General features: G+C 43.5%; 1 protein-coding gene across 3 annotated transcripts in view; it reads left to right on the forward strand.

Moving 5' to 3' along the window:
* LOC115154326 (disks large-associated protein 1-like) overlaps positions 1-25,362 on the forward strand; it is a 297,949-nt gene that overhangs the window by 77,667 nt on the left and 194,920 nt on the right. For all 3 annotated transcript variants that reach the window (XM_029700440.1, XM_029700451.1, XM_029700458.1), the window contains exon 2: positions 12,091-12,175. The gene's annotated coding sequence lies outside the window, so the exon portion shown is untranslated. The remainder of the gene's footprint in view (positions 1-12,090; positions 12,176-25,362) is intronic.

Raw genomic sequence — 25,362 nt, forward strand, 5'->3', positions numbered from 1 at the left:
TGGGGTGTCTGCTGTCTCTGGGCAAAGAACAGCTGCAGAGTTTGTGAGTGGTCAGCCTGGGGACAGTGAGACTGAGATGCGCATTCACGAGAATTCTCTATCTTTCTTTCAGCCTTTGAATGAATACAACGTTGCCCGGTTGGAATATTATCGCTATTTTACGAGAAAAATAGCATAAAAATTGATTTTAAACAGCGTTTGACATGCTTCTAAGTACGGTAATGGAATATTTTGATTTTTTTTGTCACGAAATGCACTCGCGCGTCACCCATCGGATAGTGACCTGAATGCACAAACAAAACAGAGCTATTTGAATATAACTATGGATTATTTGGAACCAAAACAACATTTGTTGTTGAAGTAGAAGTCCTAGGAGTGCATTCTGATGAAGAACAGCAAAGGTAATCCAATTTTTCTAATAGTAAATCTGAGTTTAGTGAGTCCCAAACTTGGTGGGTGTCAAAATAGCTAGCCGTGATGGCCGAGCTATGTACTCAGAATATTGCAAAATGTGCTTTCACCAAAAAGCTATTTTAAAATCTGACATGCGATTGCATAAAGGAGTTCTGTATCTATAATTCTTAAAATAATTGTTATGTATTTTGTGAACGTTTATCATGAGTAATTTAGTAAATTCACCGGAAGTTTTCGGTGGGTATGCTTGTTCTCAACATCACATGCTATTGTAAAAAGCTGTTTTTTGATATAAATATGAACTTGATTGAACAAAACATGCATGTATTGTATAACATAATGTCCTAGGAGTGTCATCTGATGAAGATCATCAAAGGTTAGGGCTGCATTTAGCTGTGGTTTTGGTTTTTGTGACATATATGCTTGCTTTGAAAATGGCTGTGTGATTATTTTTGGCAGGGTACTCTCCTGACATAATCTAATGTTTTGCTTTCGCTGTAAAGCCTTTTTGAAATCGGACAATGTGGTTAGATTAACGAGAGTCTTCACTTTAAAATGGTGTAAAATAGTCAGATGTTTGAGAAATTGAAGTTATAGCATTTTTGAGGTATTTGTATTTCGCGCCGCGCGATTCCACTGGCTGTTGACTAGGGTGGGACGCTTGCCCATAGAAGTTAACAGTTTCTACCCTCAAGCCATACTGTAAAACTGCTAAACAGTTAATCAAATGGCTACCAAAACTATTTTCATTGACCCCATTTATTACGCTATTGCTTCTCGCTATTTACTATCTATGAATAGTCACTTTACCCCTACTGTACATATTACCTCAATTACCTTGCCTAATCTGTACTGGTACCCCCTGTATATAGCCTCGAACCCTTTTTTAAACCTTTAAAAAAAATATATATATATATATTTTAACTCTGCATTGTTGGTTAAGAGCTTGTAAATATGCATTTCACGGTAAGGTTTACTCCCGTTGTATTCGGCACATTCGACAAATATAATTAGATTTTCTCATCAGATTCCTGTTTCCAGCTCTCCTGCTTGATCGCTGTGATTGGTCCCATCTATGGCAACTCTTAAAGACTGACCAATTGATTCAGGATAAAAGAGATCACGTTTATGTGCGCATTCCCAATGCCATCCTATTGCCTGTATTGTATAGTGTACCATAGGGCTTTGGTCAAAAGTAGTTAATTATATAGGGATTAGGATGCCGTTTGGTATGCAGCCTCTGTGAGTGAAAAAAAATCCTAAAATTTACATTTTTTCTTTGAGTTAGTTGCTTCTCTCTATTCTCAATGAGAAGGAAATGGATTGGAGACTGAGAGAAAAAGTGAATTAAGCCTCGTAATTGGCAGGCATGGTGTTTGTTAGCATTGATTCGTCCTGATTTGCAAATGGCACCCTCATCCCGACATAGTGCACTTCTTTTGACCAGAGCTCTCTGAGCACTCGTCCAAAGTAGTGCACTATATAGGGAACAGGGTGCCATTTGGAACTCACACTGTTTCCACTCAATCAGTGAGCCTGCCTTCTCCTTCTTCTAACAAGTGTTTGCATGCCTTTTAAAATACCAGCTGCTAGTCATTTAGCTACATGCTGCATGGCAGGCTGAATTTGCATGGAGAATATTTGCCTCATCTGCTGACTGTTGGTGTTGGTGACTGATCCCACTGCAGCCTCACACAGCCTGACACCTAAACGTGGGAATCATTCTTTATCATTCAATATGGGATCTGTAAGTCAGTTCTAGTGCAGCTGTATGGGAGAGAGACACTTCTTTGTGACTGTTTTCTTTCCGACCCTTCCCTGGTCTCCATACTAAGACTAAGCACACCGCATCCTTGGTGTTGAGGGGCTGCAGGGTAGCCTAGCAGATGCTGGTCCATCCATCTGACACCTGTTCACCAGGTAGGGTGGCAGGCCGCGGGACGCTGACACAGGTCAAGGCCAGGTCACAGAGACTCAGTGGGGGGATGCTCTTTAACTGACCAAATATTGTAGAATATGATTTGAGAAACACGGTGGTGCTATAGCTTACTGTATGTACAATGTACAATATTATGTTTTATCATGAACTTACTAGCAGCCACAAATATTATAAAGTGGTAACTATCAACATTAGCATATGCATTGGAACTCATACTCTTGTGTAAGCCTTATTAAAGATACAATGTGTCAGTGTTCAACTTTAAAATGTGTTGACAATACAACATAACAGATTAACTGGAATGACATTTACTTTTACGGGGGGCCAACAATAACTATCTGTCAGCCACGCCCCTACTAAGATGTGCCTCTTGTTTTCTAATCTTATTTGGTGGATCATAGCTCAGTAACCCAGGATCAACAACGCAATTTAAAGAAAACAAGGGGTTGTTTGTGACCCTGCTGGCTGGGTATAAATAACGCATAGCGTATTCTGTCCAATATTTATGCAAATTGGCTTGTTTTTAACCCAGCATTTTTAAGTGTGTGTTAGTTGACGACTGCAGCTCTCCATTTCAAGGGCAGGACTTTGAATAATTCATCACTATGCAAATGTTTTTATTTTTTATCTGTCTAAGGGGGAAATTACTGTGACCTTCTATGCAAAACGAGAGAGTGAGGGAAGTGAACAAGTAGAGAAGGATAGGGGAGAGAAGGAGAGAAAGAGAATTGAGAGAGAGAAAAGGCTTTACAAAAAGTCGGAAAATCTCAGCCTTTGAAATGACCATATGTTTCGATGTGATATGGAATTAAGGCCCTTTGCTGTATTCATGAAACTATTCACTATCAATGCAAGCACGATCCATAAAATATTAAACTAAGTTTGACCTGTGAGCTGGGACTTCTGGGCTGCCCAGTGTGTCTGAGCCGAGAGGAGATGGCCATTTAGACTCTTTGAAGTCTTGTCGGCTACCGATGGGACCTGGATCAGACCTTGCCCCCAGCTGCATTAACCCCCTGAGCCCCAGCTAGGCTATGCCAACACTGAGCCAGGACAACTAGGCCTGAGCCTGCATCCCTGCCTGCCTTGATAGCTGGCTAGCTCCATGCTTAATCTCCCCACTGTACAGCCATGGGCTCAGCTCCATTATTCACACACATATTATTCAAACTTCAGGATTTGTTAGCACTGAATTTTATTATGTTCCTATACTGTGGGATAAATTGACGTTGGAGGGTGTTCATGTTAAGGTCTATGCTGGAGTACTCAAAGTCAATTTACTAAGAATTTAGGGGGTGCTGAGTACATTATCTCCTTGGTTCCTCTGCGTTTCACTGTCTCTGTCTCTGGTTGTCTGCTGCATACTGACCCACATATAGATCAAAATCACAATATGAAAGTTATCGGAGACACACACACACACGGCATGCACACATTTGCCTGATTGTTGGAGGCAGCTGTTTTGGTGATGAAAAGAGGCGAGTCAGAAAGAGGATTGGCAAGGCTGTGAATAGCAGAGAATTGTTGACAGGAAAGGGGGGGGATTTAGATTTAGCCTCGGACAGCCCTTTTCTATGATGACCAATTAAGGTCATTTTAGGGCCCGGGTGAAAAGTAGTGTACTAAATTGGGAATAGGGTATCATTTGGGATATAGATTATAATGACATTACACTCCCTATCGGAAACTACCTGTCTGTGAGTCACCAAGGGGAGCATTTTCGATAAAGCCTTATCCTATCAGTACATGGGATAAAATGAGACTAATACTGCATACCTCTACAAGGAGAAAATGTCAAAATAAAAATCTGATTTTATTTACAGTATATCCAAAACTCTGGTGATTAAAATAATTCCAGATTTGTATAAATCTTTGGTGATTAAAATAGAATTACATTCAAAATCCAAGGCAGCAGTCCTTTAACTCTATTTCAACTGCAGATGAGAAGTCAGCAAGGTCAAATCCATGGTTTAATCATATAAAGAATTGCACTGTACTATTCTATGTGCGCATTATAATTTATTAATAGAACATTAAGATATTGAGGTTTATACAAATTCTTCAGTATTAAAGAGATTGAACGGTACTTTGGCATCTAGTACGTATTTTTTAAACCTCGTGCATTGGGCTGGATGTGTCAATGTGTAGTTCATACATGCATAATCTACGCGCAGAAATACTGTCTTACCTAAATTATCCACAAAACTCCTAAATTGGAAGTTACTGTTTTTTGGAACCTGTGCAGAGCCATTTCCTCAACATTTGTGCATTTTGAAGTCGGTTTGACTTTGGTTAGATTATGAAAAAAATCTGTAATTTTTTAAACCATTATTAGAGATTTTGCATTGCAATTCCAAAGCTCCAAAACACACAAAATAGTCCATTGTCTCTGTCAGGTCCACATAGAAAAATAGGAAATTACTATGAAATAATAAAATATTTCAGTTGTGTATATTACTTTATAATTTTTAATTCCTTTAAGTCATCATCTCATCTCTGCTTGGGCAGTAGCAGTCAGCCATCCAGATAACCACCTAACATTATCTCTGTTCTCCCCATACTGTACTGTCTTTAGTCATCCTATTTAGCTTGGCTAGACTGCCTAAGTAGGCCTATTCTGCAGAGCTGTCTGACAATAATTTGACTTTATAGTAGATAACGCATACTTTCATGAACTGTCTCTATCTCTCATCATTGGGTTGTGTACATTCCTCTCTCATGCAGTGCTGTATGTGGTCTGTGTGTATCTAACCTAACCTAGCTGGCGTTAAAGTGTATCCATCTCTGTCCGAGACGGAAAAGAACAGGTGCAATGTATTATGGTCATTGTTGTTAATTGCCACGTTCCTGTACTGAACTAGGTTTTATATTTCCATAATGAAAAGTACAACTCCCTTCATCCCAGTGTCCCATATAGGTCTTCACTTCATTTCCCTTGTGAATTATTTTATTTCTCTCTAGAGAAACGGCACGTTGGGCTCACAAAAACAACAGAACTAAATGGAATTCAAGTAATTGAACCGACCTCGGTCAATTACTTGTTTAATATCTGAACAACTGACATTTTGGTTAATTGCTCAGCATAATAGAGCAAGGACTTGGTGCACATATCCGCACGTGACAGTATGCAATTTCTTTCGTGAGCGCTACATTCAAAACTACTGGCTGAAATTATACAAAAGTTTGACAGTGCATCTGTCACAGTGTGAATTCAAACGAAATTTACTCAAGCCTTTGAATTATGGAAACTATGACAGCTCAACAGCAGTTGGGTCTTTCTATTGAGTGCAGGACTGAGCCATCATGTACATTAACAGAAGAGTATATTTGCAATGTAGATACAGGGCTTTAAGTTTAGTTCTGGCACTGTCGGACCACCACCTGGCGTAGCAGACCCCTGAAGGGCACACTTAATGAAATCACACGCTGTAATGTGAAACCCACATACTCACTGACAGGTATTCATTTGGCCCCAGGAGGTGTGGGTATGGGGGGTGGAGGGATGCAGATTCTAAGCCTTTGTCTCATAAAGTTAGCCCCTGACCATCCCCTTCTCCTTCTAACACCAGTTTGCATAGAAGTAGCTGCATCTCAAATAGCACCTTATAAAGTGCACCTCTGGTCAAAAGTAGTGCACTATACACTGTACAAAACATTAGGAACTCTTTCCATGACATAGACTGACCGGGTGAATCCAGGTGAAAGCTATGAAAGCTATGATCCTTTATTGATGTCACCTGTTAAATCCACTTCAATCAGTGTAGATGGGGAGAAGGCAGGTTAAAGAAAGATTTTTAAGCCTTGAGACAAGTGAGACATGGATTGTGTATGTGTGCCATTCAGAGGGTGAATTGTGTCATGACATGACTACCATTAATGGGATGATTGTTATTTTATCAAATCAATTAACTATGTTTAGTTATTACGTGACTCAATTAATCACGTAACAATTAACCTCTCTGGCGCATGTGGGACGAACTCGTCCCACCTACGTAACAGCCACTGAAATCCAGTGGCGCGATTTTTGAATCGTTAGAAATACTATTACTTCGATTTCTCAAACATATGACTATTTTACAGCTATTTAAAGACAAGAATCTCGTTAATCTAACCCCACTGTCCGATTTCAAAAAGGCTTTACAACGAAAGCAAAACATTAGATTATGTCAGCAGAGTGCCCAGCCAGAAATAATCAGACACCCATTTTTCAAGCTAGCATATCATGTCACATAAACCCAAACCCCAGCTAAATGCAGCACTAACCTTTGATGATCTTCATCAGATGACACACCTAGGACATTGTGTTATACAATACATGCATGTCTGTTCAATCAAGTTCATATTTATATCAAAAAACAGCTTTTTACATTAGCATGTGACGTTCAGAAAAAGCATAACCCCCGCAAACTTCCGGGGAATTTACTAACAGTTTGCTAAATTACTCACGATAAACGTTCACAAAAAGCATAACAATTATTTTAAGAATTATAGATACATTACTCCTCTATGCACTCGATATGTCCGATTTTAAAATAGCTTTTCGGATGAAGCACATTTTGCAATAATCTAAGTACATAGCCCGGCATCACAGGGCTAGCTATTTAGATACCCACCCAGGTCAGCCTCCACCAAAATCACATTTCCTATAAGAAAAATGTTCTTACCTTGCTTGTTCTTCGTCAGAATACACTGCCAGGACTTCTACTTCAATAACAAATGTTGGTTTGGTCCCAAATAATCCATCGTTATATCCAAACAGCGACGTTTTGTTCGTGAGTTCTAGACACTATCAGAATGCTTCATCACGGTGTTGCGCATGGCGCATTGGCGTGACAAAAATGTCTAAATATTCCATTACCGTACTTCGAAGCATGTCAACCGCTGTTTAAAACCAATTTTTATGCCATTTATCTCGTAGATAAGTGATAATATTCCGACCGGGAATATGCATTGAGCCTAAACAGCCGAATTAAATTTCTCCTCAGGAGCGAGTCGTGCACGCGCCTCATTCAAAGGTCCTCTGAGCCGCCACTTACCAAAGCCGATAAGGTGTTTCAGCCTGAGGCTCCCTCGTCAACCTTCAGTTATTTCCCGGGTTCTGAGAGCCTATCGGAGCCCTGGGAATTGTCACGTTACAGCTAAGATCCTTACTTTTCAATAAACAGATGCAAGACGCACGACTCCTTGTCAGACAGGTTACTTCCTGCTTGAAACCTTGTCAGGTTTTTGCCTGCCATAGGAGGTCTGTTATACTCACAGACACCATTCAAACAGTTTTAGAAAATTCAGAGTGTTTTCTATCCAAACCTGAACAATAATATGCATATTCTAGCTTCTGAGTTGGTGTAGGAGGCAGTTAAAAATGGGCACATATTTTTTCCAAAATTCTCAATACTGCCCCCTATCCCAAACAGGTTTTAACTCATGAGTTGCGCAGTGGTCTAAAGACATTTACATTACATTTAAGTCATTTAGCAGATGCTCTTATCCAGAGCGACTTACAAATTAAAGCACTGCATCTCAGTGCTTGAGGCGTCACTAAAGACACCCTGGTTCGAATCCAGGCTGTATCACAACCGACCATGATTGGGAGTCCCATAGGGCAGTGCACAATTGGCCCAGGGTCTTTTTAATTATTATTACCTCATATCAGTCTCATTCTGAACATTGTTGACTTCAAATCTGCACAAACCCTAGTCTAAATGATGATTCAGCGATACACAAACTGGCTTAATTACTTATTTACTAACTAACAAAATCATCACACAGAATTACGTAAACACACAGTATAGGTTGAATTGATTACTAACATAATGCAATGAAAAGTCCCTAGTGGACTAACCCGATATGACAGCTGGATACACAATGAAAGGGGTGGGGAAAGAAAGAGCGGGAGAAGGAGAGACAAAGGAATTCAACTATTGTCCATACAGTTGAATAATAGCACCCTAACAACCGCTCATTAGGATTTAGAAATGCAACAAATATTTATGCTTAGATGTCTTTGTCTGTCGTCTCTCTGTTCAAACCCCTCGATCCGTCTGTGACGAATAGTTTGACAGAAAGTCTAAGTCTCTGATTGTCCACCGGAGGTAATATTAGGGAAAGGGGGATACCTAGTCAGTTGTACAACAGAATGCCTTCAACTGAGTAGTCATTTTATGCCCTCGCCTTGGAGGGCGGTTCCATCACGTTGCCACAATGTCTGTGCTCACGTAGGCGTGGTTACTGACTTACCAAAAGTCTATATGAAAAACAATGATCTCATTTAGAAGGCTAAAATAACATTTCATCTTCTCACAAATAGTTTCATATTTAACCATATAAGTTCCACAACATTGTACATTTACATTTTAGTCATTTAGCAGACGCTCTTATCCAGAGCGACTTACAGTAGTGAATGCATACACTTCATACATTTTTTTCCCCGTACTGGTCCCCCGTCAACATTTAGATGAAAATCTGAAAAACTGGGACGTATACATTTGTAGAGTTACTGTTATTTAGTTATACTGTCCTTAACCTGTCTGGGCTAGGGGGCAGTATTGAGAATTTTGGAAAAAATATGTTCCCATTTTTAACTGCCTCCTACACCAACTCAGAAGCTAGAATATGCATATTATTGTTCAGGTTTGGATAGAAAACACTCTGAATTTTCTAAAACTGTTTGAATGGTGTCTGTGAGTATAACAGAACTCCTATGGCAGGCAAAAACCTGACAAGGTTTCAAGCAGGAAGTACCCTGTCTGACAAGGAGTCGTGCGTCTTGCATCTTTTTATTGAAAAGTAAGGATCTTAGCTGTAACGTGACAATTCCCAGGGCTCCAATAGGCTCTCAGAGCCCGCGAAAAACCTGAAGGTTTACGAGGGAGCCTCAGGTTGAAACAGATTATCGCCTTTTGTAAGTGGATGCTCAGAGGACCTTTGAATGAGGCGCGTGCATGAGTCGCTCCCGAGGAGAAATTTTATTCGGCTGTTTAGGCTCAATGCATACTCCCGGTCGGAATATTATCACTTCTCTACGACATAAATGGCATAAAAATTGGTTTTAAACAGCGGTTGACATGCTTCGAAGTACGGTAATGGAATATTTAGACATTTTTGACACGCCAATGCGCCATGCGCGGGACCGTGAAGAAGCGTTCTAGAACTCACGAACAAAACGTCGCTGTTTGGATATAACGATGGATTATTTGGGACCAAACCAACATTTGTTATTGAAGTAGAAGTCCTGGCAGTGTATTCTGATGAAGAACAAGCAAGGTAAGAACATTTTTCTTATAGGAAATGTGATTTTGGTGCAGGCTGACCTGGGTGGGTATCTAAATAGCTAGCCCTGTAATGCCGGGCTATGTACTTAGATTATTGCAAAATGTGCTTCATCCGAAAAGCTATTTTAAAATCGGACATATCGAGTGCATAGAGGAGTAATGTATCTATAATTCTTAAAATAATTGTTATGCTTTTTGTGAACGTTTATCGTGAGTAATTTAGCAAACTGTTAGTAAATTCAACGGAAGTTTGCCGGGGGTTATGCGTTTTCTGAACGTCACATGCTAATGCAAAAAGCTGTTTTTTGATATAAATATGAACTTGATTGAACAGACATGCATGTATTGTATAACACAATGTCCTAGGTGTGTCATCTGATGAAGATCATCAAAGGTTAGTGCTGCATTTAGCTGTGGTTTGGGTTTGTGTGACATTATATGCTAGCTTGAAAAATGGCTGTCTGATTTTTTCTGGCTGGGCACTCTGCTGACATAATCTAATGTTTTGCTTTCGTTGTAAAGCCTTTTTGAAATCGGACAGTGGGGTTAGATTAACGAGATTCTTGTCTTTAAATAGCTGTAAAATAGTCATATGTTTGAGAAATTGAAGTAATAGTATTTCTAACGATTCAAAAATCGCGCCACTGGAATTTCAGTAGCTGTTACGTAGGTGGGACGAAATCGTCCCACATACCCCAGAGAGGTTAATGATATCACAAAACAACAACTGATTTAACATGATTATTGTTTGGATCCCCACCAACAATTTCCCACATTAAATATGTTAGAAATATTGTTTCAATGCCCACTCTTTTATGTTAAAATACTGCAAAGTCTCTCTCTGTTGTAACACTCAGACACTACAATCTCCATACCGCAAAGGGCCAGAGAAAGAAAGTTTATGTCGTTAAAGTCATCAAACTGGCCCCTCTCTTTGATCCTCACCCAGGAGGGAAAGTCATGACAATTGGCAAGACAAAACATTGAAGTGCCTTTGAACAGAGTATGGTAGTAGGTGCCAGGCATACCAGTTTGTGTCAAGAACTACAACTCTGCTGGGCTTTTCACACTCAAAAGTTTCCTGTGTGTATCAGGAATGGTCCACCAAACAAAGGACATCCTGCCAACTTGACACAACTTTAGGAAGCATTGGAGTCAACATGGGCAAGCATCCCTTTGGAATGCTTTCAACACATTGTAGAGTCCATGCGCTGACAAATTGAGGCTGTTCTGAGGGCAAAATGGGGTGCAACTTAATACTAGGAATGTGTTCCCAATGTTTTGCACACTCAGTGTAAGCCCCCGCCCACTCAGCCTATTTTTTCAAACTTCCTGGTAGTTAGCTATGCGAGAAAAAGTACATTACAAAGTGACTATTCAGGACCTTTAAACAGATTGGAATAGTTTATACAAATGTATGTTATTTATATTTGAGTAGTATAAGATTGATTAATCAATGCAAAAACATATATATTGAAATCAATCTCAACTAGAGCATGCTGGGAAATATGATAATGATGGCCGTGGTTTTGGTTCAACTCTGGTTATTAAAATTAACACGAGTTATTTCACGCCACTGAGTGTTCATTTAACTTTTGAATCAACACTAGAAACGTTACTCTGAAAAACCATACCAGTAAACACTGGTCAATTTGCTCTATGCTATGAAAGGGACATATCTACAGGTTTCCATACATTTCAAAAACCTTTTAGAATTCTGAAGAACTGTAGATGCCATGTCAAGAACACTACACTTAACTCAAAGGTTCTTTATTGGGCAAGAGTTCTCTAATGAACCTTAACAGCTGAGGAAGAACCATTTAGGAACAATTTTTTTAGTGTAGGGAATAGAGACTGAGACTAAGAGCAGTTCCTCAAAGAGACCCCAGGACCCCACATGTGACTATATTTCAAGGAGCAGAAATAGGCTTAAAATGAAATGCCTGCTCTTATCTTCTCCGTTTTTGGGGGGAGGATGGATTTGGTGCATGTTTTCTCTTTCATGCTATTTCTCACAGCTTCCCAAAGGATTACGTTTGGGATGAGAACTAAGACAGTGCAGCTTTGAATTTTCGACAAAACAAACTTTTCTTAGCTGAACACGTAATAGTATTAAATGTCTCTTCAACCAATAATTTCTGGTCTGAGAGTCTCGTATTAATTTTTTTATTTTATTTTACCTTTATTTAACTAGGCAAGTCAGTTAAGAACAAATTCTTATTTTCAATGACAGCCTAGGAACAGTGGGTTAACTGCCTTGTTCAGGGGCATAACGACAGATTTGTACCTTGTCAGCTCAGGGATTCGAACTTGCAACCTTTCGGTTACTAGCCCAATGCTCTAACCACTAATGCTCTAACCACCCTGCCGCCTAATTGAGCACTTTGCCTTACAACAAGCTTATTTAATTGTTTTGTTTTTGTTTAAATATCAACATCGTTTTTCTCTATCCTGTTCTGTTTTTAGTAAAGACCTGCAGTTGCATGGAGGACAACAGGTGTGGATTTAAGGACCGGTGAGTCATGATGTTGAAGAGGAGACAATAAAGTGGGTGAGTTAATTTATACTTGCTTTATAACTGTATTGCAATCCCCAGGGCTACATTTTTGCAGGCAAGAGAAAAGATGCACGTTCTCATCTGAAGGCTGGGCTGCAGTACTGATACCTTATAGCATACTGTCTTCCTATGAACAACTTACATTTTCTGTACACACACGTTTTGACTGGGTCACACCGATTCAATTAACACCGTTGGTATGTTAGCCATGATCTGGTCTGTCCAGGCTGCGTCTGACTGTCATCATTATTCACACCAACACACGTGTTTTTTTCATTCAACTTTGACCTTTCTGACTGAACATTGCATGTGATGGCCACAACCTTGCCATAACCCCCAGTGAGAGTCAATTAGTCATGACACGCATGGACAGAAACTCACTGGAGTGTGGGAGTCTGTCAGGCAGAGATGGAGGGAGAGATGGAGGAGAGAGAATGAGAGGGGGGGAAGAATAAAGGATAGGAGTCAGACAGGGAGTGGGAGGCAGAGATGGAGAGAGGGATAAAAGAGAGGAAGAGAGACTGGGGGAAAGAGTGAGATTGGGGCTGAATCATCCATGCGCTCTTTGTGTCTGTCGTCTCAGCAGCTCTCCAGTAGCCATGACCTTTTTCTACACGGTTCAGAACATTTAATGATATTTGGTGGCACAACAGATGTTGGACCCGAGATTATAAGAGTTTAAACTCCAAAGAAAGATGGAAAAGTGTTTGTTTAGAGATAAAAAGTGCTGAACTTGTTTACTCTCTGCCAGCCATATTCAAACCAACTCTCGCTATGCTCCGAGAGATTGAGAAGAGATACAACAAAAAGTCACATTTAAGTGCTCAATTCTATGTGTTGTAGACTGTCACATATGCCAAACTTGCCACCTGCTATCATGAAAGAGGACCGCAATGGAAATAAGTCGTATGCTTTTTTGTGTTTATCCTCAATGATTCTTAATCAAGTGCATAACTTTGGATGTGTACCTAGTTTTAAATGATCAAATAAACTAAACTATAGAAATACATATTTGCAGGTGGAACTTCCAAGGCCAATGTGTACTGTATGCAGTGCTTGAATTGGACCGGTACACTCTTAGAAAGAAAGGGTTCCAAAATGGTTATTTGGGGAGGGATAGTGTTCAACCAAGAAACATTTTGATCAGAAGAACCCTTTTAGGAATACAAGGGTTATTTTTAAGGCAAAGGTTTCTACCTTGAACCTATAACATCCTAAGAACTGTTTTTGGAAGAAAGGGTTATTTGATGACTCTGGAAGGCAAGAAGGATTCTTTGAAGGCAAGAAGGGTTCTACAAAGAACCATATATAATACTTCCCAGCATGCTCTGTTGCAGGGAGATGTTCAGAAATGTTTGTTTTAGTGTAATATGTGTTTTTGCATGTACATTGATTGAGTGATTAATTTTATGCTACACAAAGATAAATAACATTCAGTTTTCTAAACTAATCCAATCTGTTTGTAATTGTGTGTATTTTACCAACTGGTTGTTCCAGTCTAGAGGATTGAGGTTCTCTCGGTATTCCATCTTCCCTACCCTGGCTGAATGCAGGTTGTGGGTGATTAAGAATTCCACTTGTAGGCTAGTCTTACTCTGTCTGGATTCCAAAAGAAATCACTTTACAAGCCAGCATAATGTGACTTGCAGGACTGACTTGGCCTGTAAACCAGGAGATTCTTAACACCATTATGTTAGAGTATAACTATGCCCTCAAAGAAAGGCCTTATGATATATGTTTATTTATTTTATTTATTTCACCTTTATTTAACCAGGTAGGCAAGTTGAGAACAAGTTCTCATTTACAATTGCGACCTAGCCAAGATAAAGCAAAGCAGTTCGACACATACAACAACACAGAGTTACACATGGAGTAAAACAAACATAGTCAATAATATAGTAGAAAAATAAGTCTATATACAATGTGAGCAAATGAGGTGAGATAAGGGAGGTAAAGGCAAAAAAGGCCATGGTGGCAAAGTAAATACAAAATAGCAAGTAAAACACTGGAATGGTAGATTTGTAGTGGAAGAAAGTGCAAAGTAGAAATAGAAATACGGGGTGCAAAGGAACAAAATAAATAAATAAATCCAGTAGGGGAAGTGGTAGTTGTTTAGGCTAAATTATAGATGGGCTATGTACAGGTGCAGTGATCTGTGAGCTGCTCTGACAGCTGGTGCTTAAAGCTAGTGGGGGAGAGAAGTGTTTCCAGTTTCAGAGATTTTTGTAGTTCGTTCCAGTCATTGGCAGCAGAGAACTGGAAGGAGAGACGGCCAAAGGAGGAATTGGCTTTGGGGTTGACCAGAGAGATATACCTGCTGGAGCGCGTGCTACAGGTGGGTGCTGCTATGGTGACCAGTGTCGTGACGTTGTATTAGTTAATGTGACGACTGTTGCTCATCGAATGATTAACGGTTTATAATTGCGTGATTAAATGAATTAAGCAATGAATCAAGCAATTATTAACTCATTAACCTGGGGCACCATGGGAACATTATTTTGATTGAGTTTCTATTTCCCAAATGAACTCAAAGGATATCAGAACATCGATTTTACAACAGTCGCTAAATTAATCAATTTCCTCTACAGTCTCATTCTGAACGTCGCATAATCCGGGAATCTGCACGGACCCGGGCTTCACCAATGAGTTTACCACACCAATCTTAGTTGATTATTTATTTACTAGCAAGCTAAAATGATGATAAAAATACACATACACCAAACACAGTCTAGCTATTGATTAGGACTTAGTATAATGGGCCAACACACTATGGCGCGTGTTACCCAAAATGGGGATTTAAAAGAGAGAGAAACAAAGGAAGTACACGAGAGAAATATACATTTGGGTTCATTTGTCAGCTATGCTTATTTAAACCTAGCCTTGCCCCAAACTGCCGCTCTTATGGGTCAGAATATAATGATGTAATTACGTGTTGGAGGTCTCAGGTGGGAAGCTCCGCGTGGGTCGTTTAAGCTTCTCAATGACGCACTTCTCCGGCGCAACTCTCTGGTTGTCCTCACGATGTCAGTGTCCTTCTTGGCTAAGTGGTCTGATCCCTCACCCTTGATCTGAAAGGGGTCTTCTGAGGACAGACAGCTCTGTAGCTCAGAACTCACAGCTTCGGACTCGAACGGTGTCAGTACCACGATTTAATGGAGAGTGGAGGCTGGGTGGTTCGGCTTGAATTTACCCGCTTAGACACAGCTACTCGTCCGTAGCTCGTGTAGAAAAGATTTCTTTGTCTTCAACCTTGTGTTTCGTTTTGGGTTCGTTGACTTTGTTAGACCTTCGCTGCAGCTTGGGGTCAATTAGTCTGATATGTTAATTCTTCACTCTCCTGTCTTATACCCTCGGGTCAGAAGTGGGTGTAACCGCCTTTAGGGCAATTCTCTGGGCGGACCAGGCCTAGATTTTGACTAAAATCCAATTTTAGACACTAACTTCACATTTCATCTTTACCAAAACATTCTGTTTGATTTGGATATTTTCCACACAACGTACAATGTATAAACATCAGGCGTATACTGGGAAAACTCTTAAAGGTACAATGTTTTCATAATAACGTCATCTCTTAACCTTTAAAAACAATACAAAAGTTACATACATTTTAATATTCCACCTCTCGTCATGACCACCATTGTGGCTGACGGAAACCATTGTTCCAAAGTCCCTTTATTGCATGTTTAATGTTCTGAGGCCAGTTCTCCATTGTTAGGACAAAGGAATTTCTCTGTGGACTAAGGTTTATTATGGGCGTGAGGTGTCATAAAACCCCCACATCTTCAGACCCCTAGATCTCTCCTCCTCTGTTGGGGGTTTGGGAGATAATCTGTAGGGTGGTGGTCTCCTGTACCCTGACCTGATCAGGACAGTCATGACAGTCCCCCTCTGGTAGGTTCAACTTGGAATGATTCTGCATGTTGCAACCCACCATAAGAATGACCATCGGATGTCCTGGTCTGTGGATCATCAGAGCAGCCCCCCCCCTTTGGTGGTTCACCCTGGTAGGCTTTCCGCAAGCTGTGGATCACCACCAGAATGGACCTAGGAGGTCTGGCAGTGGCTCTGTGTTCCGGCCCGTCGTCCGGTTATCCCGGTTAGTGGACCTAGGCAGTAACTTGGCAGACGTTAATAACGCACAGCACTCAGGCAATACATCATTACATTTCCTCCCCAAACAAGCGGCATCTTGGCTCTAAGGCTTCCTAAGTGTCAAAGGTAATGAAACGAAAAATTGGAATAAAAACATAAAAGTATACAAAATATGTCTACCACACCTTAATCATCAAATATGAACTATGTTCTATATATGTCCAAGGTCTTGGCTAAATAGCTCTATCATGGCATTGTCTCTAATGTCATGTCTAGGGTGATCCTACTTGCAGGTGGGTAAGTTAAGGCACTTGGAAAAACTTGGCCCCTGACGGCCAAAGCTTACATTAGGGACATTACTGGGCTGACCTAGCGAGTTCGGGAGAGGAGGCTGGGACTGGGCCCTGTAAGAGGGTTTCCGGATCCATTGCCAACTTTCCAAAAATCGGGATCGCTTCCGTCCCACGGGTGATCCTAGTATAAGACCTCATTTGGTCTTCCATTGCACGTGTGCGCCTGTGTACGTAGTAGGTGCACACGCCAAGGGAAATGAGACCAAGGATCATGGTAACAGTCAGGATACTGTCCGGCACCGTCCAAGAGCGGGCGACAGACCAATCTTTTGGTCTGTAGTCAGTCGGGTCGACTAACAGTGCCTCATCCAGTACGCTAAGATCAACAGTCATGGGTCCCTCATACTGGATTTGGTATTGAATGGCTTGTGGTAACTCAAGGGAACATTTAGCAAAAGCGTCCGGCATTTCAATCTCTGTGTCTATCCGGTCGTCGGGAAGGTGGTATAGAGCGAGGTCGTCTACGTGAATAATTGCCCCCTCTGGTACCGTAACAAAAACAGTCTGGTTGGGGAGGTTCAATTGGGTGATGGAGTCATGGCGTTCGTAAGTCATAGTGGCGGACGCGAACGGTGTGTGGACCAACCATCGGTTCCCTACCACCTCCACTTGTGTGGTGGTGGCCCCATCCCTGGCTGTTAGTGGCAATCTTTACGTGGGTACTGTCGCGCCAAAATCCTACATTGAGAACCGTTTTCAATCTATAGATATTCTCCAGTTCAACAACCGGCAGCGTCAGTAGAAAACCCACTTCATTACGATCAACATCAACGTGTATTGGGATGGCCGACCCCAGACTATAGGCCAAATGTGATTGTACTGGCCTTAGTGTGGTTGAAGTAGCTGAGGTCAATATGTCGTGCACCATTGAGAGGGGCACTAGATATGAGGGGATTCTATTCATGGCCAAGTGGTCCATAGAAGAGCTAACCTCACGGAGAAAATCCTCCAGTAACAATCGAACCAATTGGACATGGGCATAGTCATGGTTCATGACCTCTGCTAGCTTTCCTACAGACAGGATAGTTTTGTTCAGGAGAGTAGCGTGTGTGTTGACCACCAGAATAGTGTCCTGGAGAGACTTTCCCACATGTTGCAACCTAAGGGCCTGTGCCTTCATCTGCTGCTGGATAAGTGGCATCTCTTCAGTAATCTCCCTAACATTCCTCTTGATTGTGGCTAGACTGACTGCGTTGACGGCAGTGGTACCTAGGGCAAATAGTGACCCTACGGCTGCCCCTATCGATAGTAGTGCCCCGACGAATCGTTTTTCTCGCCTGGGCTCAGCTAGTTCTGACTGGGTTACTGTGAACTTTTGGAGTTGGGCCAACATATGGGCAGTGTCTAGCTGGGCGTGCTTAATTGCCTGGCTGGTCCAGTCAGCCCCGGCCCAACTCAAATGCGCAGCAGGTGGAATGTGTTGGCGGTACACATTCTCTGCATCTAGGCGGACATATACCCTCTGCGTGTGTACTCTGCAGTTAGTTATGAGGAGTCCTGGATCGTCGCGGAGAACGATTCCCGTAGGGGGTCCGTTCGTGATTACGTCTGCTGGGTTGGTTTTGACCAGGGCGCAGAGTGTCAGGATCATCCATAGGAACTCCATCCTACAGAAACGCATAATCAGAGATTGTTGGATTATTTCAGTTATTTGTATTCGTAAACAAAAATTGTTTTGACAACTATTTTTCTGTTTTTCTTATTTTTAATCAGTACAGCGCAGGACGATATCACTAGTGACAACAGATGTATATCTGGTAGCTGGGAAGAGAATAAAAGATATTAGGTGCAACGTACTGGTCTCCTGGAAGGGATCAGCTGAGGGTACTTAAGAATTGTCTTAGTACCTCTGTTTTTTTTGCTAGGGTTTTTATCTATTCGGTGCTGGCTAGCACCCCTTCTATTCCCATGGGGGGAGTGTACAACTTGATTTGGTTCCAGTGGACCCACTTTAATGTGGCGTTTTGTTGACCTTTGCTGATTTTGATCTGGTAAGCTACAGGTGATAGCTTCACCACAATCTCGTGTGGCCCCGTCCAGTGGGGCAGGAACTTTGTTGCGACGCCCGCGGGTTTGGTGTATATGTAGTACCACACCTTATCTCCGACCTCGAACACCTGGTGTGAGGCTTTTTTGTCGTAATAGGTCTTGTCACCTTCTGCACTTCTTTCCAATTGTCCTTGAGCGTACGCAAAGGTAGTCTGGAGATGGTTCAGCAAGTTGGTCACGTATTGATGAGCCGTGTAGGCGGTGGCTGCGGCGACATCTCCCGGTTGGTACAGGAGATGCAGTGGAAGGGTCATTTGCCGGCCCGTCATCATCTCAAAGGGTGTCATTCCCGTAGACCTGTTGCGTGTGGCTCTGATTGCCATCAGTACCAATGGGAGTTTGAGGTCCCAATCTTTGTGGTTGGCTGCCACATATTTCCTCAAGATTCTGACAATTGATTGGTTGCTCCTTTCTACCCCCCCCCCCGAGCTCCTAGGGTGGTACGCGATGTGGAGTTTAGCTTTGACTCCCAGGAGCTTCCACAGTTCGGTCATTACTGCTGCCGAAAAGTGGGTTCCTCTGTCGCTGTCCACGGTTTCTCCTGGCAGGCCGAAACGACTGAAAACGTGGTTTAGCAAAAGAATGGCAGTGGTTTCCGCTGTGTCATTGGTCGCCGGCAGGCACTCCACCCACTTTGTGAATGCGCAAGTCACTGTGAGGAGGTATTTGTTGCCTCTGGCACACCTGGCAACTGGGCCGACCCAGTCGATCTGGATCGAGCTCCAGTTGTAAGACACACCCTTGCGTTGCAGGGGTGCTCTGTGAAGTGGCTTGGTGGGTTGAAACTGGCAGCAAACTAGACACCCCCTCACGTATCGTGCCACGTCTTGTTCCATGTGAGGCCAGTGGGCCACCTGTCGCAATGTTTCACATGTAGCCTTGACCCCCCTATGGCCTCCACATGGCTCGTCGTGGGCATGAGCTATCATTATCCCCCTCTGTGTTTTAGGAACCACCCACCTTCGCGCGGTGTCGGTTTCTGAAACATACACCAATAGGTCATCTACAAGTGTGAGGTGCTGTTTAGTTGCGTACAGCGAACGCAAGTCGTGTGAACCTGCCAAAGCCAGGTCGGACACTGGTTGGTTGACAGGATCCGACAGGAATGCCATCAAAGTGGCGAGGGACTCATCTTGGTGTTGCATTGCTACCAGGTCGCCATTCATGAATGAATGCGTTAGCAACACATTATGTTTGTGCGACGACGTTTTCCGTGGTGCTACATGGCTACGCGTTACCACAGACACCATAGCTTCCTCAGTGGGTTTTTCGTCTCGAGCAGCAAACACTCAAGGGGTGCCGTGAATTGCACCAGATTTCGCCATGCTGTCAGCATGGTCGTTGCCAAATTTGTCACGACCAGGTGATTTGGAGTGTCCCTTGACTTTCTTCCAATACACCTGTATGTCGTGTTTGGTGATGAGGTCATCACAAGCTAGAATGAGCTCTTGGTTTTTCACCTCTTTACCACTTGAAGTAGTCATGTGCTTTTGTTTCCAAAACGGCAAGTGGCATAAGAAGGTGAGTCTCGCGTAGTTTGAGTCGGTGCAGATCGCCAGTTCTGCCAATTCGTGTTTCACCGCTGTTTGCAGGGTGATCAGCACGCCAGCCACTTCTGCAAACTGGCTGGTCTTGTTGCCAAGCTGAAATTGAAGTGGTTTGCACGGAATGTCGTTGTGCCATACCAATCCCACCCCAGCTTGCAAGTGGTCTAGATGGCGGTAAGAACAGCCATCTACAAATGCCATCGGCATGTCGAGACACACGTGCTCTTCGAAATAGTGTTGGTTCGAAGGCAATGGCGGAGCGATGTCACGCGGGGGTGGTCCGGAGTCGGTTTCATCGTCACCACAGTGTTGACACACCGCCAAAGCACTGCCCAAAGGCAGGTTCTTTGCTTTTGCGTAGTTGATTACTACATCATGGCTCTGCAGCGTCATGAGCCAAGCCGCTATCCTGCTGTTGTGTACAGCACCCTCACGGATTCGTTGGCTTTTCAGAAAAGTCACAGGCTGGTGACATGTTTCTATGATCACCTTTTGTCCGCCGACATAACTGGTGAAGTGTTTGATCGCCCAGACTGTCGACAGCAGCGCTTTTTCGCAGTCTGAGTATTTGTGTTCGGCGGGGTTGAGTGTTTTGCTCGCGTAAGCAACCACACGTTTGTCTTGGTCGTATTTTTGGTACAACCCAGCGCTAAGGCAGTGCTCTGAGAAACCGACTTCCAAAAAGAATGTCTTGTCTTTGTTGGGGTATACCAGGCAGGGTGCCTCGCAAAGCAAGTTTTTCAAGGAAGCCACCGCTTCATTGTGAGTGGCATCCCAAACGAATGGGGTGTCTTTCTGAAGAAGGTGAGTCAACGGTTTTAACAAGTCTGCGTATTTTTCGATGAATTGACGGGAGTAATTACATACTCCCAAGAAGCTGCGCACCTCGGGAAGGTTTGTAGGTGTTTTGATGTTGCGGACTGCTTGGATTCGGTTAGACTGTGGCAGGATGCCCTCGGCACCCACCAGAATCCCAACGTAGTTTACCTTGGTCCTGCACCATTGTCCTTTCATGATGGCCAACTTAGCCCCTGCAGTCCCGAGTTGGGTGAGAACGTGATCCATTTCATTGAGGTGATGTGACCAAGTCTCACTTCTCATGAGAACGTCGTCCACGTAAATTATCATCCCCCTAGAGGCTGCGTCTGGCATCGCCTTGTGCAAGAAGATGTTGAACACTGAGGGGGAGTTCGCATACCCGAATGGGCAACGATTGAACGTGAAGAGCTTGTTTGAGAAAGAGAAAGCCAACTTGTGTTGGTCACGCGGGTCGACTGTCATGGTCCAGAAACCATTTGCCACGTCAACGGTGGAGAAGTACTTGGCGTTTGCCACCTTTGGCAACTTTTGGTCGAGCTGTGTCATTGGCCAACGAGACAATGGAACCAGTTTGTTGAGTTGTCTATAGTCAATGGTAAGACGCCATTTACCCGTTGGTTTCAGAACGGGCCACACGGGAGCGCTGTACGTACTGTTACATTCCCTGATTATCCGTTTAGCTAATAAGGAATCGATAATCTCTTGTACTGCTGCGTATGCTGCGAGCGGGATTTTGTATTGTCTAACGAATGTAGGAGTTGCTCCGGGTGGCGTAGGAATGCGCACCACATGGATATCAATGTGGTGCGTTTTCGCAATCCAGCGAGTCTGTCGACCAGATCTCACTGTGTTTGTTAAACAATTCTCTCAACTAATGGCGTTCAGTGTCATTGACAAGAGCATCAGCCTCCGACAGTAGTTGTATTACCTGTGCATGGAAACCAGGATATGGTTCGGCGACATTGTACAGGTCTTCATCGGGTGGTGACGGCATGTCACTTTTGGAAGAGTCATCGGTTGTTACCTCACAAGAGTGTACTTCGCATGCAGGAGGAGACGCAATATCATCCTCCGTGATGATGGAGTATATTAACAGGTTGCTGTCAGGATCGACATCCAGCCGGAATGCCGATGTGTCGTCCAGTGGCAATACGGGAGTTAGTGCTATTGCTTTTGACTGACAAGTAAACAGCGTACCTCCCTCGCCATCTAGGTCTAGGGAGGACGGAAGAGGCCCAATCACAGGAACAACTAGTTCAAAATCATGGAAGGCGTAATCGATCAATGTTCCTAGCTGAGTGTGCCGAGGAATGGAAATACCCGCTTGAGTCAGATTTTGTACCAGGAGGTAAGTAGATCTAGCGGTTAGTTCCAACAGTGGGTTGCCATTGATAGTTAGCCCCAAGTCGAATAGTTTTGGAGAGGGTTGGAAGAACGCAGTGGTGCCTTCCATCCGGTATCCGGGTGCCAGGTTCAGTCTTACAGAAACCTCTGTGGTTCTTGCCGGTATCAACATGGCGGACTCAGTTATCGCCTTGCAAGCTTCAGGAATAGTCTGCCCGGAAGCCATTCGCACCGGGTCGAAAGATAAGGCATGTTGGTTTGGCTGCGCCAAAGACCAAAGAACTTGGTGTATGGTATCAAGTTTAACACCCAATCTTACCAAAATGTCCGCTCCCACCTAGACTGTATGTGGGAGGTCCGCGACAACCAGTAGGTAGTGGGATAATTCCTTGGTTCCAATGCGGATCGATAGCGCACACACCCCTATTGCGGTGAGTGTTGTCTGGGGAGTCGTTCCCAGTGGAAATCTAAACGTTTTCGGCACAAGGGGATGGCAGTTAGCCGTTTTCGAAATTTTGTTGAACATTTCCAAACTGATTGCGGATTTTTCTGACCAGGTGGCCAGCCTGGTATCCTCAGCCATAGTGCCGTTTAGGCACACGCCCCCTATCAGAGGAGGGCGGTAAGTGTCGGCTGGTGAATCACCCAAGCCGCACAAGAAAACCACATGTTCGGTTAAGTTCCGAGTCGAACTCACATTGTCATTTGCCACAAATGGCGGGCTCATGGCCAAGTTCACAGGGTTTGCGTCAGATGCTGACGTCGGACCCACGTCGTTGCACAATGTATGGCAGGTAGCCTTGGAAGAATGCAGCGAAGTCAACGGAGTTGGCATAGGTATTTGTGACCAGATTTGATTGGTTTTCCAATCCATTAGTGGTACCAAACGGTCAATTAAATCACTCCCAATCAGCATTCGTTCGATTTCGATGCTAGTCACATATACGGGGTGTATCAGTGACACGCTTTCGAAGTTGAGTTTAAGTAGGAGACGTTTGGTTAGGGGCGAGGTAGCTTGAGTGAAACCTCGAAGATTCGTATCGCAATGTTCTGTTTTCAACCAACGTTTTGTTGGGTCCACTGCCCTTTTTAGTTCATCCAGCAAGATTTCGGATATGAAGGAAATTGTCGAACCCGAATCTATCAGAGCGTGACAGGTCACACAGTCCTCCAGGACTGTTCTAAGGTATGGCCTGTTCGAGTTGGTTTTTCTCGTCATATCCCCCAAAAAATGGAGTGGGTTGGGAGAACGGAGCGGTTTGTAATCTGCGTCGATTTCCAAGACAGATAAGTCACCTACGTGACCCAGTGGGTCCTCTATCGGAATGGGAGAGGAATCATCTGTTGCAAAGCTGCTTATCTCGTGCATCTCCACCTTCGTGTCCAAGTCTGTAGACAAATCCTGCGGGCTTGTGTCTAGAACGGGCGGTACCTGGACAGGGATTTGAGTGGGGGCGGGGGTAATGGAAATGTTTGCGTCCTCTTGAATTGCATGAATTTCGGCGGACTCGGTTTCCAACGATTTTACGCCTAGTCATGAGGATTTATCCTTGTCCTCTTTCTCAAATTTCTTACGATGCAGTACATCTTTTATCAGAGCTTCTATATCATTTCGGTTAGCGTTTAAATCATTGTTGAACACTTTGTTGCCCTTGTTACACTTGTTACCCTTGTGTCCTGACCCTTTGTGAGAGTTAGGCGGAGGGGCATGTCGGCTAGGTTGATCTCTACGGGACCTGTTAGATTGGGGACGTTCATCGTAGCTATTGTTACGGCGGTGGTTGTCGGGGTGGTGGTTACTTGGTAGCCACCCCCTTTGATCGTCCTCTTTTACAGCATATGTCCCTGATGCAGCCCCTTCTAATTCGAGTGATGGTTCCCGCCTAAGCTCGAAAGTCGAGGTGTCCGGGCTCTTAGCCCGGCTTGCTTTTGATGCTTCAAAAGCGGTGCTTGCCAGCTCTCGGAGCGTCGAGATTGGCAACCCGACGTGGGCAGTAGGGCCCAAGTAGTTAATGAAGTTGGGAGACATGTTTGACAGAAAAAGTTGTTTGAACGGTAATAGGTCTTCCATTCCTGTTTCAGTGAGCATGCCAAAGTAAGCTGAACGAAGCCGGTGATAGTAGGCTTGTGGGTGTTCATTTCGAGCTTGTCTGATATTGTTAGCCAACGAACTATCGTGTTTGCGATTCGCAGAACCACTGAATTCTATTTTCAAAACCGTGGCACGTTTAGCATAGTCGTTTTGCACGTGTTGCTCTTGTAGACGGATGAACCTTGTCACGTGTCTGTTGGACGTTCGCTTCAAAAGATAGAGCCTGTCTGCATTCGTAGCGTTTGGGTAGCCATCCAAGGCGTCCTCTATGTCTGCTAAGAATGTCTCAGTGTCGTTTGGCTTTCACGGAACGGGGTCGAAGAGGCGAAACTTTTTGACGATTTTGTCAAGGCGATCCCCGCCAAGTGCACGGGGAGCATCTGCACTCTCCCGTGGAGAATTGTGGGCCGAGAGGCCAAGAGGAAAAGTCAAGCTGTGGTTGTGTTGGCGAGGAGGTCCCAATTCACTGTGGGCCGAATGGCCAAGAGAAAGAGGCTGAAATCTCCTGTCATCTACATTCCCTCGTTCTCTTAGCTCCGGATGTGAGCTAGGTTGCTTGGTTTGGTTGTCCCGCGATAGCGCGTGACTGTTCTGGAGTTCCTCCAGATGATACCTAAGGGTGGTGTTATGCTGCATCGCAGAGTCCACCTGGGAGTTGAGGGTGTTTATGTTGCCCTTGCTTCGCTCGGCCTCATACCTATCTGTCATGGTTTGCAGGGAGAGGTCGCGAGTGTGGAGTGAGAGATCCAGTGATGCGATGTCCTCCTTTTGTTTAGAGGTCACATTTTCCAACTTTCTCACCTGGTCTTTCTCATCCTTCATTAAATCAGCGACTTCAATGAGTTCTGCTGTTTTGTCCTCCAACTTGGTCATTGTGTTCATTAA

Source organism: Salmo trutta, chromosome 2, assembly GCF_901001165.1.
Source record: "Salmo trutta chromosome 2, fSalTru1.1, whole genome shotgun sequence".
Classification (NCBI taxonomy): domain Eukaryota; kingdom Metazoa; phylum Chordata; class Actinopteri; order Salmoniformes; family Salmonidae; genus Salmo; species Salmo trutta.